Raw genomic sequence first — 16,497 nt, 5'->3', positions numbered from 1 at the left:
GTCAGTGGAAACTTTTTTCCTTGTACTGTTATTTTTTGTAGATGGCATTATGGTGTACTTTGTGTATTTCTTCCAGGTCTGTTCAATCATTTAGAGTGAACCTTTCCCTCGGTGTGTAGCTGCTCTCTTTTCTTGTGCATGGTGGCTGGCCTTTTCTCCACCTCCTCCTCCAGTTTTATATAGGCAGCCTGCAGTGGTTGGACTTACTGGGTCCCTCTCACAGTTCTGCTCTCTGCACAGGCTATGTACAGCACAGTAATGATATCACTGCTACTTTTTCAAGTTAATATCTGTATTTGCAAAGGTACTTTTTCAAGTTAATATCTGTATTTGCAAAGGTATTTGATTCACAGAACAAGGATTTACAGTATATCCCTGATGGCTATTCAGGAATATCTAATGAAGGTTTTCATTAAGGTTGAGTTTAGCTTTAACACATTCTGATATCTACATTTTTGGCATACTTTGTTTGTATTCTTTAAGTATTTAACAACAGGCATGGCTTAATTTTCCAGCACACTGCATTATTTTTGATTGCAGTTATCTAGAAAAACACTCTAAGCGCAATACATTTTCAATGCTCTAATTTCTTCTCTGACATTGTGTTTATGTTCTTAGTTCTTAGTTCTCCTTTCTCCTTCTAGACATGCAAATAAGTACCTTGGTGGAGACAGTTGTAAGGATTACCATGTGTCAAATGAATGGAATGTGTGGATTGCCTACCAACACCGAATCTATCCAACCTAATTTTGTAAATCTTGTATGTTTTTCCATAGGAAGTGTGCCAGGAAAACTATTACTATGCTATTATTATTACTATAAATTAATACTTTAGAATCCTAAATCCTGAAATTCATTATTAATATGTATGCACATTCTACATAATGGTGTAATGCTTCATTTAAAGTATTAAAGAGTTTGCACAGCCAAACCAAGTGTTTTCTGTTGCTGACGAGAAGTGAATGCTGACCTGGAAACTAAATCTATTTCTAAATAAATTACTTCACTCGCAGATATCACTGCCAAATAGAAATTGCCCATAGGCTGGGAAATAGTCATTTTATTTCTCCAGCTTATAAGCTTACTATAAAGAAGAGCAGCCGCACCTGTAGCTTCATTTTTCTCCTGACTCAGCCTCTGTCCTATCCACTCCCGAGTATGTGACAATGGGGATTTCCAAGGACAGCAGTTACAGTTTGGTTACCAGCAAAAACTCTTAGAAACAATACTAAAGAATAAAACCAAGGGTTGGAACCTGTCTATTTAGACCCCTTGATGCAAGCTGCACTAACGTTGTTTTCTGTGTTGATATATATGGAACTACATTAAATAGCCCCTATCTGCCAGGGGAAAGTCCTAAAAGTTGCATATCAGCAGGGCTTTTTTTTTTCTCAGGGAATAGGTGCCCCTCCCCCCCCTTCAGTTCTTGTCTCTGCCTCCTACCCATCTTTTATTACTGTTTCTTGATTCCCCCACCCACCTGTCAGTACCGCCCTTTTAGAGAATACAGAGCCAAGTATTATTTTGTGGTGCTAAGTAATTTGTACGGAATTTGGTAATGATAACAAGAAAATCAGTGAAATAGATCCCCTGCAGCCAGCTGCAACAATAGATTTTACTGCAGCAACAATGAACACCTGCAAAAAAAATACCACTGCAGCAACAATAGACCTTGAGCAGCAACAACAGATCGCCCAGCATCAGTACAATCATCCCTCAACAGCAGGTCCCTTCCAGCAACAATTAGCCTTCCAGCAACATAAGCCCCCCCCCCCCAAACCAAGCAAATCAACAACAAAAAACCTCCCTAGCAACAATAGGCCACCATGCAAAAATAGATACCCTCCAGCAACAATAGATCCCCAAGCAGTCCGCATAATTAGACCCTCCAGTGCACCCCATCACCCCTTGCAATTACATGTCGTACATTCAGTACCACGTTCCCGCTGCTAAAAAGCCCTGCATACCAGTGCATCCAACATTTAGCAGCTTGCTAGATCCTGGTAATCTAACTACGATTGGAGCTGTGTATGTTCAGATGTACTGTTATGCATCTACGATGCAGGTGAAATTAACAGCTGCCTACATGTGCAATCAATCAAAGCAATGCAATTTTGTATACAGTGTGCTTAGTCAGAATTTTTTCAACCAGGGAGCTGTGGTTTGGGGTTTTTCGGGGCCTTGGCAAAATGCATAAAAATTGTCCCAAATTGCACTTAAATTGTCATCAAGCTGGCAAGTGGATAAAGCCTTTTTTGTTACACAAAGCCACAGGTTTTTTTTATTTTGCTACTTTAAAATTTTGGGATCCATGTGGGCCAGCTGCTGGCATCCTAATAACTAATGACCCCAAAGGTTGATAAGAAGTATATCGGGCACCTGTACAGCATCCTTGTTTGCCCCTCTCCTGCCCCTCTCCATCAGCACTGGGGTTACATTACCTGAATGAGGGAGAGAAACTGAAGGAGAAGAGAAACACTGTAAGACTAGTCAGTATCATTGTGCAAAAGTGTATTTGCTTTGTAAGAATAATTCACCTCTGATGTTGGGTGTCCTACATGTGTGAATGTTGCTGCTTTATGCATAATTATTAGGTTCGTTTTTTGCATTTTAGAATAAGGTGCCCTGACTAAAAAAACAGCAGAGAAACACTGTTCTAAGTCATTGTGACTTACACAGATAATGACTTTCAGGAGTAATGCGTAATGTCAATTCCTGTTAAGGTTTACATGCCTCTGATTGCCAGACTGGGTTGTTGAAGATAGTTGCTATTTGATGGTGTTGTTAAGTAAGCCTGTACTGATAGATATAATGTGTGTAGGTTGCCATTGCTAACTTTCTTCTGAAACCAAAATGTGTCCAAAAACATGATATATTGCTTTGCTCCTTCAATTTACAAATGTAATGTGCATATACAGTAGTGCTCCCTATCGTATCCCCTGGGGTCCAAAGCACCATGTACCAAACACTCCTACAAATACGCACAAAAATGTTTAATGCCTTGATAAGTAAATTGAATACAGGATCTGCTTACATTTTTATTTTTGGACTTCTGTAGCCACTCCAGGCCCTTTACAGAATAGCTGTTGATGAATTTCCACTTACCAGTGTTGAGGACCAGAATTTAAATTTCCTTAAAACAAACCTATACTTTACCCATTCCGTTCAAGGTAAATGGTTTGCTTTAACCCACTACCAACCCCCAGCAGCATATACATACATTTCCTTTATTCTCCACGTTGCTCCAATCAATGATGGGGAGTTAAAGCTAAACTCTGGGTAGAAACTATTTTTGCACTGTTAAATTAAATTACTACTAATGAAGTGTGTGCCATTTGTGTATGCTGCTGTAATTGTTAAATCTTTTGCTTTATTTACAATACAGTAAGCACCGAATGTCTGACACTGACACCCACAGTTCTGGTTGGAGTCTGACACTGACACCCACAGTTCTGGTTGGAGTCTGACACTGACATCCACAGTTCTGGTTGGAATCTGACACTGACACCCACAGTTCTGGTTGAAGTCTGACACTGACACCCACAGTTCTGGTTGGAGTCTGACACTGACACCCACAGTTCTGGTTGGAGTCTGACACTGACACCCACAGTTCTGGTTGGAGTCTGACACTGACACCCACAGTTCTGGTTGGAGTCTGACACTGACACCCACAGTTCTGGTTGGAATCTGACACTGACACCCACAGTTCTGGTTGGAGTCTGACACTGACACCCACAGTTTGGTTGGAATCTGACACTGACACCCACAGTTCTGGTTGGAGTCTGACACTGACACCCACAGTTCTGGTTGGAGTCTGACACTGACACTCACAGTTCTGATTAGAGTACATTGAACGTAAGGGGTAGCTCAGCACCTCATCCATTGAGAAAACCTCTTGTATTCTTTTTACAGAAAGCAAAGCATTCTGTTATTAAAGAAGAAGGGATTGTGATGTTTATCTGTACCTCCTCCAGTCACAGAATGCCTTTCATCCTGGGGAAAGATTGGTAATTTATTCCATCTCTTCCCCTAGTAAAAGCACCTCACACAGTATAGTTAAACACTGGTTAGGCACACAGTAAACCCTTTAATTGCCATTAATGTTAATTCCTTCCCAGCCAGTGTCATTAGATTAGTAACAAATGGGCAAAAAAGCTATCAGCGCAATTATGTGAATAGAAAAAAAAAAATGTTTTTTTGATAAAAATATATCCGGCAGCCACCACCAGATAGGGTTATCCACTTCCACAATATAAGTAATTCAAAACAAACAGGTGCTGCGCCAGAAAAATTAATAGTGAATATGTCAAAAAAATAAATATATGTATAATGACAATATGTGTAAATCATAAGCAAACTCAATGACCTTAAATCATAAGTGCTTCCCAATATCACACAAAAAATCAAAAAATAAATAAGTGTCAATAAATCAATATGTGCATACACTCAAAATCATGAAATGAAATGTCCATAAATAGGTGCATTCCAATCCTCAAAGTAATTGCCACCACAGAAGTGATTAATATATGATATTGTGCTTCACTCCACCACCACCATAGATCAAAGCCTCTCACCTTAAGATTTGACCCAGAACACTGAGTCAAAAACAGCTTTTTTACCCCTCTGAGGTCACTGGCAGATGTCACCAAATGGTAAGGAAGGAGGTCTCAGACAGATGCACAGGGACAAGGTAACAGCGATGGTGCCGCTTTCACACAGGGCACACAGGGCTCTCCGTGCGGATAAGCTGGTAACAGCCGTTTATTAAAATCAATATATTCACTAACAGCCACTTGGAGTCATGCTTGTAAAAATAAGATCGCACAGCTGAGAGGATATACCGAGCAGCAGGGAAGGCTCCGCCCCTATACGCGTTACATCTAAGCCTATTGGGCACTGACTTCTACAGTAGAGGTCTGCGAGTGAGTATATTGATTTTAATAAACGGCTGTTACCAACTTATCCGCACGGAGAGCATTAGATTTCTTTTTGCTTCTTTGCTTATGTGGTGATCTCTATGTGCCCTGTGTGAAAGCGGCACCATTGCTGTTACCTTGTCCCTATGCATCCGTCTGAGACCTCCTTACCATTTGGTGACATCTGCCAGTGACCCCAGAGGGGTCAAATCTTAAGGTGACAGGCTTTGATCTCTGGTGGCAGTGGAGTGAAGCACAATATCATATATTAATCACTTCTGTGGTGGCTATTACTTTGAAGATTAGCAACAGTGCATATTTTTTTAGCACTGCTCACTGTATTAGTGTCACTGGTTCCCTAAAAGTGTCAGTTAGTGTCACAATGTCCACCGCAATATTGCAGTCCCGCTATAAGTCCCTGATTGCCGACATTACTAGTAAAAAAAAAAATATATCCCATAGTTTGTAGATGCTATAGCTTTTGAACAATACAATCAATATACACTTATTGGGATTTTTCTTAACAAAAATTTGCAGCAGAAAACATATTGGCCTAAATTTATAAAGAAATGTGACTTTTTTTTTTTTATTGGATAGGTTTATAGCAGAAAGTAAAACATTTATTTTTCTTTCAAAAGTGATGGTCTTTTTTTGTTTACAGCGCAAAAAATAAAAACGCAGAGGTGATCAAATACCACCAAAAGAAAGCTCTACTTGTGGGAAAAAAGGACATACATTTTATTTGGGTACAGCCTTACATGACCTTGCAATTGTCAGTTAAAAAAACTATCATAAAAAATAACATGGTCATGAAGGTGGGTAACTTTTTTTGGAGGTCATGTGGTTAAAGTTAATGAATTCCTTATCATCTGTTGTTTAAAAAGTGTTTTAGGGAAGATCATGATTCCCGAAAACTTATTTGATCATATATTGATATTAGAAATAACAGATCTGATACAAGTTCAAGTTGGAAATAAAAGTTTCAACTTTTATTCATTGTATAGCTTTAATTAGGGGTGTAAAAGCAAGATGTATCAGAGTGTGCCTAACAAATGTTTTCTTTTTCTGATCCAGTGTCTGTTTTTAAGAGCCCTGAAGGGCTGATTTTAGAACTCAAGTCTTTGAAGATTCAGCACAATAACTCTGCTCTGAAAGCTGAATTTTTTGCAATGTTCTGTGGTATTCACAACAAGTAAACATATCTGTTGCCAGTTGGATGCACATCCCTTTGGCATGGCTCATTCGTCTGTCTAAGCCCGTGACAAAGTGCATCTACTGCCTAACAGTTGCTTAGCACTGTGATTGCACTCTTGTTGGTAAATAATCCCAATGGCAGGAAAGAGTGAGAGATGGACTTTAATAAAAACTGCACACTGTATAATTTCAGAGCACTGTGTTATTATAGCATATTAGTATCTTGAGGACAAATCTCTGGAATGTATCTATAAACAGATGGATGTGGTGAACCACAACTTCTGCTTCTCAGACTGAGGCCTGTTTGAGGGAGCCCAGTTCAAAATACAAAACACATATTCAAAGAGGACAGTCCTTCAATGTAACAACGAATACATTACATTTAGGTCTACATCCCGGGGCTTTGAGGTTTGAGGACACTCTTTGAAATTACCAACAGCTTTTTATTAAAGAACAGTTGGACTTCACGCCATCTTTGCTCTTTCTCCTTTAATATAATTAAAATGTCCCAGAGCGCTGGTTCCCGATGAAACAAAGCATGTTAAATTCGTTTATTATTGGACTTGTTTAGAAGTCAAACTAACTTGTGGCTATTTGCAGCACAGACCGTTATTGTCACAAAAAAACCCAACAAAATTAACCTCTTGTTTCCTGAGTTTCTCAAAGGTTTTGTATGGTAGTTTGATATAGCGTTCCACATTATGCTTAGTACCATTACTGGCTATGGGTTTACCATTTGTTGTGTTTTCCCATGCATAGATATATACACAGAAGTTTGCATAGATATAGATCAAGGTCTTATGCCTCGTTTCCACTGAGTGGTTCAGTACGGTACGGTTCGGAACGGTACACCTTGCGTTTCCAGTGCCAATAGTACCCTTTCATGATAGGCGTGGTGTAGCAGGAAAGCTGTGATAGACGATTCTCTGTCAACCAATCAAAGTTCTGCAGGTTGTAGCTCCACCCTGTTGGTACGGTACTAATGTGCTTGGTACCCCAACGAAAGGGTCCCAAAAAAAATGGTACGGTACGGTTCGGAATTAGGGTACCATTCACAATGGAAACGGCAAAAATAGCGTACCGTACCGAACTGAACTGTACCGATCAGTGGAAACGAGCCATTAGAGGCACCAAATCTAAATACACTGAGCACCAATATTGTAGAAAGTACAGGACTTGACTATTTTCCATGAATTGTCTCAGATAATTACTCCATTTAACAGTTTCCAGCCTTGCTTATGTAGGGGTTACTTACATGATCAAGAAACGCCTGACAAACTGTATTAGTCCAAGTATATAAAGTCCATTAAAAAGACACAAGCGATTCAAGAGAAAATGGCAGTGCTTCCTCATAATCTACCCCCCCAATCCCAATAAGGTATACACATCCATCCATGCTTCCTCACTACTCTATTGTAATGGAATTAATAAATGACCAAATGATCAGAAGGAGAATAACTATAACTACAGCTTGCAGGTACAAAGTTACAATCAGTAATACATAACTGGGTCAGACTGGAGAAGAGCATGTATACATTGTAAAGTAAATGATGAAAGCTGCACAAACAAGGACGGTAGACAGTAATGTTTCTGAATCTTGAAGAAATGCCAAAACTTCGGTAGAATCCACAAGCTAAAATACTTTATTAAACATAACAACCCAATACATCCACATTTTAGCCGTTAGGTCTTAGTCATGGCAAAGGCAAAGGCCTGTCTCGCAGCCTCCACTCTAATTCATCCCAAAGGTGTCTGCCGCCACTGGGATACATCATTTTTGGATGTTTTTATGCACCAGTCACTTTACAGTTATATTGTATCACTGCATATCTTTTTCACCTGTATTTCTATTGCACATTCATTTTTTTTTTTTTTTTCAGTTTATTGGCACTTATATATTTGTGTAACAGTGTATAAATCTACTAGGTAGACCTACATTTATGGTTCTATCAGCACATGTCACTATTATTTGAGTGGTTGCACGTGTCACTTTGATTCACAGATGCACCTGGATTTATTTGTACTTATTTTTTGGTGTTAATATTATATATTATATTTAACTTGTTGAGTTTACATAGTGATCATATTTGCACATGCCAGGACGTATATATTCATTACATTGCTACCTTACACCATTACTTGTTCCTATATTGCTTCATTTTCATTTTTCATGATCATCTTAGCACACGTCACTTTATAGAGACGTATTTGCATATGTCACTTTGACTCATCAATTTTCTATTTTACACACCATATTTATTATAGTCACATATTAATTTATCGCATTTAACTATTTATTCATTGCCACCTTCACTTGGCACTCTAACATTCATCTACCTCACCTAATAGGCAGCGCCACCCCCTACCCCCCACTTCTTCACCTTATATAGTGTTCCGACTATATTATAGGGAGGCTGCAGCCTAAATATTTCCATTTTACATCCAATATTCCATAAGCGCGGAGTTTACTATTTTCTACATTCCCATGGACATACTCCTAAACCTTGTGGACAGCCTTCCCAGAATAATTGAAGCTGTTAAAGCTGCAAAGGGTGGGCCAACTCAGTATTGAACCCTACGGACTAAGACTGGGATGCTATTACAGTTCATGTGTGTGTAAAGGCAGATGTCCCAAAACTTTTGGCAATATAGTGTTTGTGAACTGGCTCCAATGAAAACCAGTCTGGCTCACATGTTATGCGAATCAGATTCAGTTAAAAAAGCTTTGGTTCCCACTGCACTCATCTCCTTTCCTAATTATCTTTTGCTGTCCACACAGCTGACTTAGTGGTTCAGGCATTTTAAAAATTCAGAATGCAGGCCTGGACGCTGTGCAGCATTATGGTGATGAGTGGGCATTGGTAAGTGCTGGTATGCTCAACTGTTCTGGTGTCCTGAAAGAAAGAAGGATGCAGAAAAGCAATTTTTTTATTGTGAATCTCTTCCTGTCCCAGTAATAATGATGACGAGGACAAATAGAGAGTGTAAGGACTCATGTACACATGACACAGACTAGGTTGGCCGGTGGCCAAACATTTCTGTCCTGAACGTGATTCTTCTGCGTTCAGGAGAGGGAGGTTGAGGAAGGTTGAACCTCCCCTAACAGCAGCATCTTCTAAACTCTTGTAAAAGCCTATGTCTGCATTGACGCGTAAGCTTTTATGGAGTTGAGTTTAGGAGTAGTGTTGAGCGAACACGGACTGTATTATTCGTGTTCGTACCGAATAATTGGATTTTTTGTACCCGAACACGGACACGGACACTTTACTGTATGTTCGGGTAAAAATCCGTGTTCGGTCGTTTTATTTCCGGGTTTTGCATGCTTTGGCGCTCTTTTCATGGCGGGCTTTCAACAGCCAATCAACAATCGTTTAACTGGTGTGCCTTAAGCCATCCCAGCCATGCCTGCAAATGTCTCAGTAGCTGTGATTGGCCGTCTGAAGCATGTGACCAAGTCTTTATAAGTTCGAGGCAGCCGCAGCGGCGTCATTATGCTGCTTAGATTCAGGGACAGAGCACACATCAACGTGCTGGCTGCTGATTAGGGAAAGATAGGCAGGAAAAAACCATTTGTGTCCGGATAGAATTGAGGGACAGGTCGGAGTGTTTAGGCAGGGCGAGTTGTAGGCATTTTAGGGATAGAGTCTGCTGAATTATAGGGTCAGTGTCTTCTACAAACTACAATCGATATTGCTGTGTGGGGGGTGGGGTCTGCACTCAATCCTGATCTACGATCTCTTCTCAATCCTGTTAGGGACAGAGTCTGCTGAATTTTAGGGAAACTGTGTTCTACAAACTACAATCAATATTGCTGTGTGGTGTGGGATTGGAGATAGGCAGGTGTCAGTGATCCACATCCATTTTTCTGTGTGTGAGCTGCAGTGAACACAATCTTTTTGGGCTGCAGTGAACACAATCTTTTTGGGCTGCAGTGAACACAATCTTTTTGGGCTGCAGTGAACACAATCTTTTTGGGCTGCAGTGAACACAATCTTTTTGGGGTGCAGTGAACAAAATCTTTTTGGGGTGCAGTGAACACAATCCTTTTTGGTGTGCAGTGAACACAATCTTTGTGGGGTGCAGTGAACAAAATCCTTTGTGGGGTGCAGTGAACACAATCTTTTTGGGGTGCAGTGAACAAAATCCTTTTTGGGGTGCAGTGAACAACATCCTTTTTGGGGTGCAGTGAACACAATCTTTTTGGGGTGCAGTGAACAAAATCCTTTGTGGGGTGCAGTGAACACAATCTTTTTGGGGTGCAGTGAACACAATCTTTTTGGGGTGGAGTGAACAACATCCTTTTTGGGGTGCAGTGAACAAAATCCTTTTTGGGGTGCAGTGAACAAAATCATTTTTGGGGTGCAGTGAACACAATCTTTTTGGGGTGCAGTGAACACAATCTTTGTGGGGTGCAGTGAACACAATCTTTTTGGGGTGGAGTGAACAACATCCTTTTTGGGGTGCAGTGAACAACATCCTTTTTGGGGTGCAGTGAACACAATCTTTTTGGGGTGCAGTGAACACAATCTTTGTGGGGTACAGTGAACAGAATCTTTGTGGGGTGCAGTGAACACAATCTTTGGGGGGTACAGTGAACACAATCTTTGTGAGGTGCAGTGAACACAATCTTTGTGGGGTGCAGTGAACACAATCATTGTGGGGTGCAGTGAACTCAATCTTTGTGGGGTACAGTGAACACAATCTCATACTTCTGAAGGTTTGAGGGTGCTGCCTGTTCCATACTCCCCCTACTCCTCATCTAGCCTTTTAGGGGTACAAACAATAGTAATTGGGGCCTAGTGTGGTTGTGTACGTGTGATATACATACACTTTTTTGGGATCATATTTCCTATTCCGCTATTTAATCAAAAACCTTTGGGGATCAGTTAAATTGGGGGATAGTCTGTGTTGGTACGTGTGAGAGAGATCCACCTTTCCAAGTTGTTGGGGTTCATCTCATACTTCTGAAGGTTTGAGGGTGCTGCCTGTTCCATACTCCCCCTACTCCTAGCCTTTTAGGGGTACAAACAATAGTAATTGGGGCCTAGTGTGGTTGTGTACGTGTGATATACATACACTTTTTTTGGATCATATTTTCTATTCCGCTATTTAATCAAAAACCTTTGGGGATCAGTTAAATTGGGGGATAGTCTGTGTTGGTACGTGTGAGAGAGATCCACCTTTCCAAGTTGTTGGGGTTCATCTCATACTTCTGAAGGTTTGAGGGTGCTGCCTGTTCCATACTCCCCCTACTCCTAGCCTTTTAGGGGTACAAACAATAGTAATTGGGGCCTAGTGTGGTTGTGTACGTGTGATATACATACACTTTTTTGGGATCATATTTTCTATTCCGCTATTTAATCAAAAACCTTTGGGGATCAGTTAAATTGGGGGATAGTCTGTGTTGGTACGTGTGAGAGAGATCCACCTTTCCAAGTTGTTGGGGTTCATCTCATACTTCTGAAGGTTTGAGGGTGCTGCCTGTTCCATACCCCCCCTACTCCTCATCTAGCCTTTTAGGGGTACAAACAATAGTAATTGGGGCCTAGTGTGGTTGTGTACGTGTGATATACATACACTTTTTTTGGATCATATTTTCTATTCCGCTATTTAATCAAAAACCTTTGGGGATCAGTTAAATTGGGGGATAGTCTGTGTCGGTACGTGTGAGAGAGATCCACCTTTCCAAGTTGTTGGGGTTCATCTCATACTTCTGAAGGTTTGAGGGTGCTGCCTGTTCCATACCCCCCCTACTCCTCATCTAGCCTTTTAGGGGTACAAACAATAGTAATTGGGGCCTAGTGTGGTTGTGTACGTGCGAGATACATACACTTTTTTTGATCATATTTCCTATTCCGCTATTCAATAAAAACCTTTGAGGATCAATTGAATTGCGGGATAGTCTGTGTCGGTACGTGTGAGAGAGATCCACCTTTCCAAGTTGTTGGGGTTCATCTCATACTTCTGAAGGTTTGAGGGTGCTGCCTGTTCCATACTCCCCCTACTCCTCATCTAGCCTTTTAGGGGTACAAACAATAGTAATTGGGGCCCAGTGTGGTTGTGTACGTGTGATATACATACACTTTTTTGGGATCATATTTTCTATTCCGCTATTTAATCAAAAACCTTTGGGGATCAGTTAAATTGGGGGATAGTCTGTGTCGGTACGTGTGAGAGAGATCCACCTTTCCAAGTTGTTGGGGTTCATCTCATACTTCTGAAGGTTTGAGGGTGCTGCCTGTTCCATACCCCCCCTACTCCTCATCTAGCCTTTTAGGGGTACAAACAATAGTAATTGGGGCCTAGTGTGGTTGTGTACGTGCGAGATACATACACTTTTTTTGATCATATTTCCTATTCCGCTATTCAATAAAAACCTTTGAGGATCAATTGAATTGCGGGATAGTCTGTGTCGGTACGTGTGAGAGAGATCCACCTTTCCAAGTTGTTGGGGTTCATCTCATACTTCTGAAGGTTTGAGGGTGCTGCCTGTTCCATACTCCCCCTACTCCTCATCTAGCCTTTTAGGGGTACAAACAATAGTAATTGGGGCCTAGTGTGGTTGTGTACGTGTGATATACATACACTTTTTTTGGATCATATTTTCTATTCCGCTATTTAATCAAAAACCTTTGGGGATCAGTTAAATTGGGGGATAGTCTGTGTTGGTACGTGTGAGAGAGATCCACCTTTCCAAGTTGTTGGGGTTCATCTCATACTTCTGAAGGTTTGAGGGTGCTGCCTGTTCCATACTCCCCCTACTCCTCATCTAGCCTTTTAGGGGTACAAACAATAGTAATTGGGGCCCAGTGTGGTTGTGTACGTGTGATATACATACACTTTTTTGGGATCATATTTTCTATTCCGCTATTTAATCAAAAACCTTTGGGGATCAGTTAAATTGGGGGATAGTCTGTGTCGGTACGTGTGAGAGAGATCCACCTTTCCAAGTTGTTGGGGTTCATCTCATACTTCTGAAGGTTTGAGGGTGCTGCCTGTTCCATACCCCCCCCTACTCCTCATCTAGCCTTTTAGGGGTACAAACAATAGTAATTGGGGCCTAGTGTGGTTGTGTACGTGTGATATACATACACTTTTTTTGGATCATATTTTCTATTCCGCTATTTAATCAAAAACCTTTGGGGATCAGTTAAATTGGGGGATAGTCTGTGTCGGTACGTGTGAGAGAGATCCACCTTTCCAAGTTGTTGGGGTTCATCTCATACTTCTGAAGGTTTGAGGGTGCTGCCTGTTCCATACCCCCCCTACTCCTCATCTAGCCTTTTAGGGGTACAAACAATAGTAATTGGGGCCTAGTGTGGTTGTGTACGTGCGAGATACATACACTTTTTTTGATCATATTTCCTATTCCGCTATTCAATAAAAACCTTTGAGGATCAATTGAATTGCGGGATAGTCTGTGTCGGTACGTGTGAGAGAGATCCACCTTTCCAAGTTGTTGGGGTTCATCTCATACTTCTGAAGGTTTGAGGGTGCTGCCTGTTCCATACTCCCCCTACTCCTCATCTAGCCTTTTAGGGGTACAAACAATAGTAATTGGGGCCCAGTGTGGTTGTGTACGTGTGATATACATACACTTTTTTTGGATCATATTTTCTATTCCGCTATTTAATTTAACTGGGCCTCCATGCGAGACCTGTGTGCCTTGTTGCGCTGTTTTGAGTACTCCACCAACATGGCCAGTGGCAATGACGCCGTTCTCAGCTTAACTATCCCACTTCTATGCCTCCTTGAAAAAACAATTCGGGCGATGATGGAAGAGGATGTGGCACAGGATGAGGAGGAGGAGGAGGATGAAGAGGTAACATTTCCAAGGCTTTCAGGGCAGTCATTCGCAAGGGGCTCCGAGGGTGGGTTCCTGCACACGCAAACGCCAGGGACGCAATTGTCCAGCAGGGGCACAGTTCTGGAGGATGAGGAGGATGAGGAGGAGGAGGAGCTGGAGGAGGAGATGGAACCATGTTCACAGCAGGGTGGCACCCAGGCCAGCTCATGGCCATCACTGGTGCGTGGCTGGGGGGATACAGAGGACACGGACGATACACCTCCCACAGAGGACAGCCTTTCGTTGCCTCTGGGCAGCCTGGCACACATGAGCGATTACATGCTGCAGTGTCTCCACAACGACCGCCGAGTTGCCCACATTCTAACTTGTGCTGATTACTGGGTGGCCACGCTGCTGGATCCCCGTTACAAGGACAACGTACCGTCCTTAATTCACTCACTGGAGCGCGATCGCAAGATGCGCGAGTACAAGCGCACGCTGGTAGACGCCATGCTGCTGGCATTCCCATCTGACAGCGGGGCCACAGTGGAAGCACAAGGCAGAGGAGGAGGAGGAGGAGGTCGCCAACGCAACCAGGGCACCGCCAGCACCTCAGAAGGCAGGGTTAGCATGGCCGAAATGTGGAAAAGCTTTGTCAGCACGCCACAACAAACAGCAGCACCAGCAGCTCAGATGGAACGTCTTAGCAGGAGGCAGCATTTTACCAACATGGTGGAGCAGTATGTGTGCACACGCCTACATGTAGTGAATGACGGGTCTGCCCCCTTCAACTTCTGGGTCTCCAAATTGGGCACATGGCTTGAGCTTGCCCTTTACGCCTTGGAGGTGCTGGCGTGCCCTGCAGCCAGTGTATTATCTGAACGGGTATTTAGCACGGCTGGGGGCGTTATAACAGACAAGCGCAGCCGCCTGTCCAGAGACAATGTGGACAAGCTCACGTTCATTAAAATGAACCAGGCATGGATCCCACGGGACTTTTCCGTACCTTATGCAGAATAGCAATGGATACCGACCTTACCCACCCATTGTTCCATTTTTGCTCTTTCTCACTCTTTTGGGGTGTACCCTCATTTAAAATTTTTGAAAAGAAGCAGTGTTGGCTACCTCGTCCTCCTCCTCAGGGCCAGATTAATGTAGGGGCTATTGGAGCTGCAGCTCCAGGCCCCTACCTTTTATATAGGCCCCGGGTTGGCCATATTCACTGTTACCGCTCTTCTGTCACTTGTAAACACAGAAGTCTGGCTTCTATGCTCGCTTCCCCAGGCAGCACCCTCAGAACCTCCCCACACAGCGTGAAGGCCGGACAAGGAGGGACAGTTGGCGATGCATGGATGTGTTTATGGGCTTCAGAGACAGCATCCCATGTTGAATTAGGCATGCATGGCTGCACCCTTCCTCCTCTGGGTGCATGGCAAGGCACGGCCCTTAAGGCCCTTCAAAATCCTCAGCACCAAGCCCATGATGCTGTTAATCCGGCCCTGGTCCTCCTCCACCGCCGCTTCCACCTACACCGCCCATAGGTGTGCGCAGCCTATTGCATTAAGGTGTGCACCCCAAAGTTGAAATACACATGCATGTGTTTGCCAGCAGGGAGAGTAATGTATCGGGGCCATGTACCTGTAGGCAAGGAGAAATAGAGCAGAGCAGGTCCCAGGGAGATCTTTCCCATCTCCTCACTGGCAATGCTATGTGCCCTAGGTGATTAGGGTGTGCCCAGGCACACCCAGCACACCCTGTGCGCACGCCTATGTCACCGCCACATCCACCACCACCTCAACCTCCCTCCTACTCCATATGGGCCTCGTCCTTCAGAGATGAAGAAGAACATTGTTTTATTTTTCTGTTTTTTTTTTGTTGTTTTAAGTTATTTCCCTATCCACATTTGTTTGCAGAGCACTTGCCATGCTCTTAATTACGTTTTGCTGCCATTTGCAGCACTCTAGCCCTTTCCTTTGGTGTTTTAGAGCCATTTTAGTGCCTTAAAGTTCGGGTCCCCATTGACTTCAATGGGGTTCGGTGTCCGGGAAAAGTTCGGTAAAAGTCCGGGACACGGACCCGGACTTTTTTTTAAAGTTCGGCCGAACCCGTCGAACACGGACATCTAGGTGTTCGCTCAACCCTATTTAGGAGCTTTGGCAAGAAAATGCCAAAACCTCCTAAACTCAACTTTAAAAGTTGTAGTGTACATGAACCTTAAGTCTACCCAATAGGGACAAACAGCAATAAAGAAAACATTTTTATCAGAGCTTTTGTCTAAAAAAAAAAAAAAATTATCTTTAACATGAAAATATGTATTTGATGGTATGCCCATTTTTAAAAGGAACTGAAGATCTGCCTAGGCAGAGGACAAAGAACTTGTCAGCAATACTGCCTGTGGTCTGTATGCAGATGATCATTTTCCATGACTGACTTGCCATGCCTTGCACTACACTATGTCTCACTACACGATTTTGCCAGAACTTCTTTTGGGCGACAGGCGTCCCATGGTTCTGTTTGTGCAATTTTACTGCATTGGGCAACAATCGCGGCAAAATCACATCGGAGTTCCATTGGAAGTAACGGCAAGCGCGTCCCGCCATT

The 16,497-nt window shown here is 42.6% G+C and overlaps 1 protein-coding gene across 1 annotated transcript in view; it reads left to right on the top strand.

The window, feature by feature from the left end:
- Positions 1-16,497, top strand: part of NAV3 (neuron navigator 3) — a 921,889-nt gene that overhangs the window by 340,253 nt on the left and 565,139 nt on the right. The window lies entirely within an intron of this gene.

Source organism: Pelophylax lessonae (genome assembly GCF_965119305.1).
Source record: "Pelophylax lessonae genome assembly, chromosome: 4".
NCBI lineage: Eukaryota > Metazoa > Chordata > Amphibia > Anura > Ranidae > Pelophylax > Pelophylax lessonae.
This window is presented reverse-complemented; position numbering and strand designations above follow the sequence as displayed.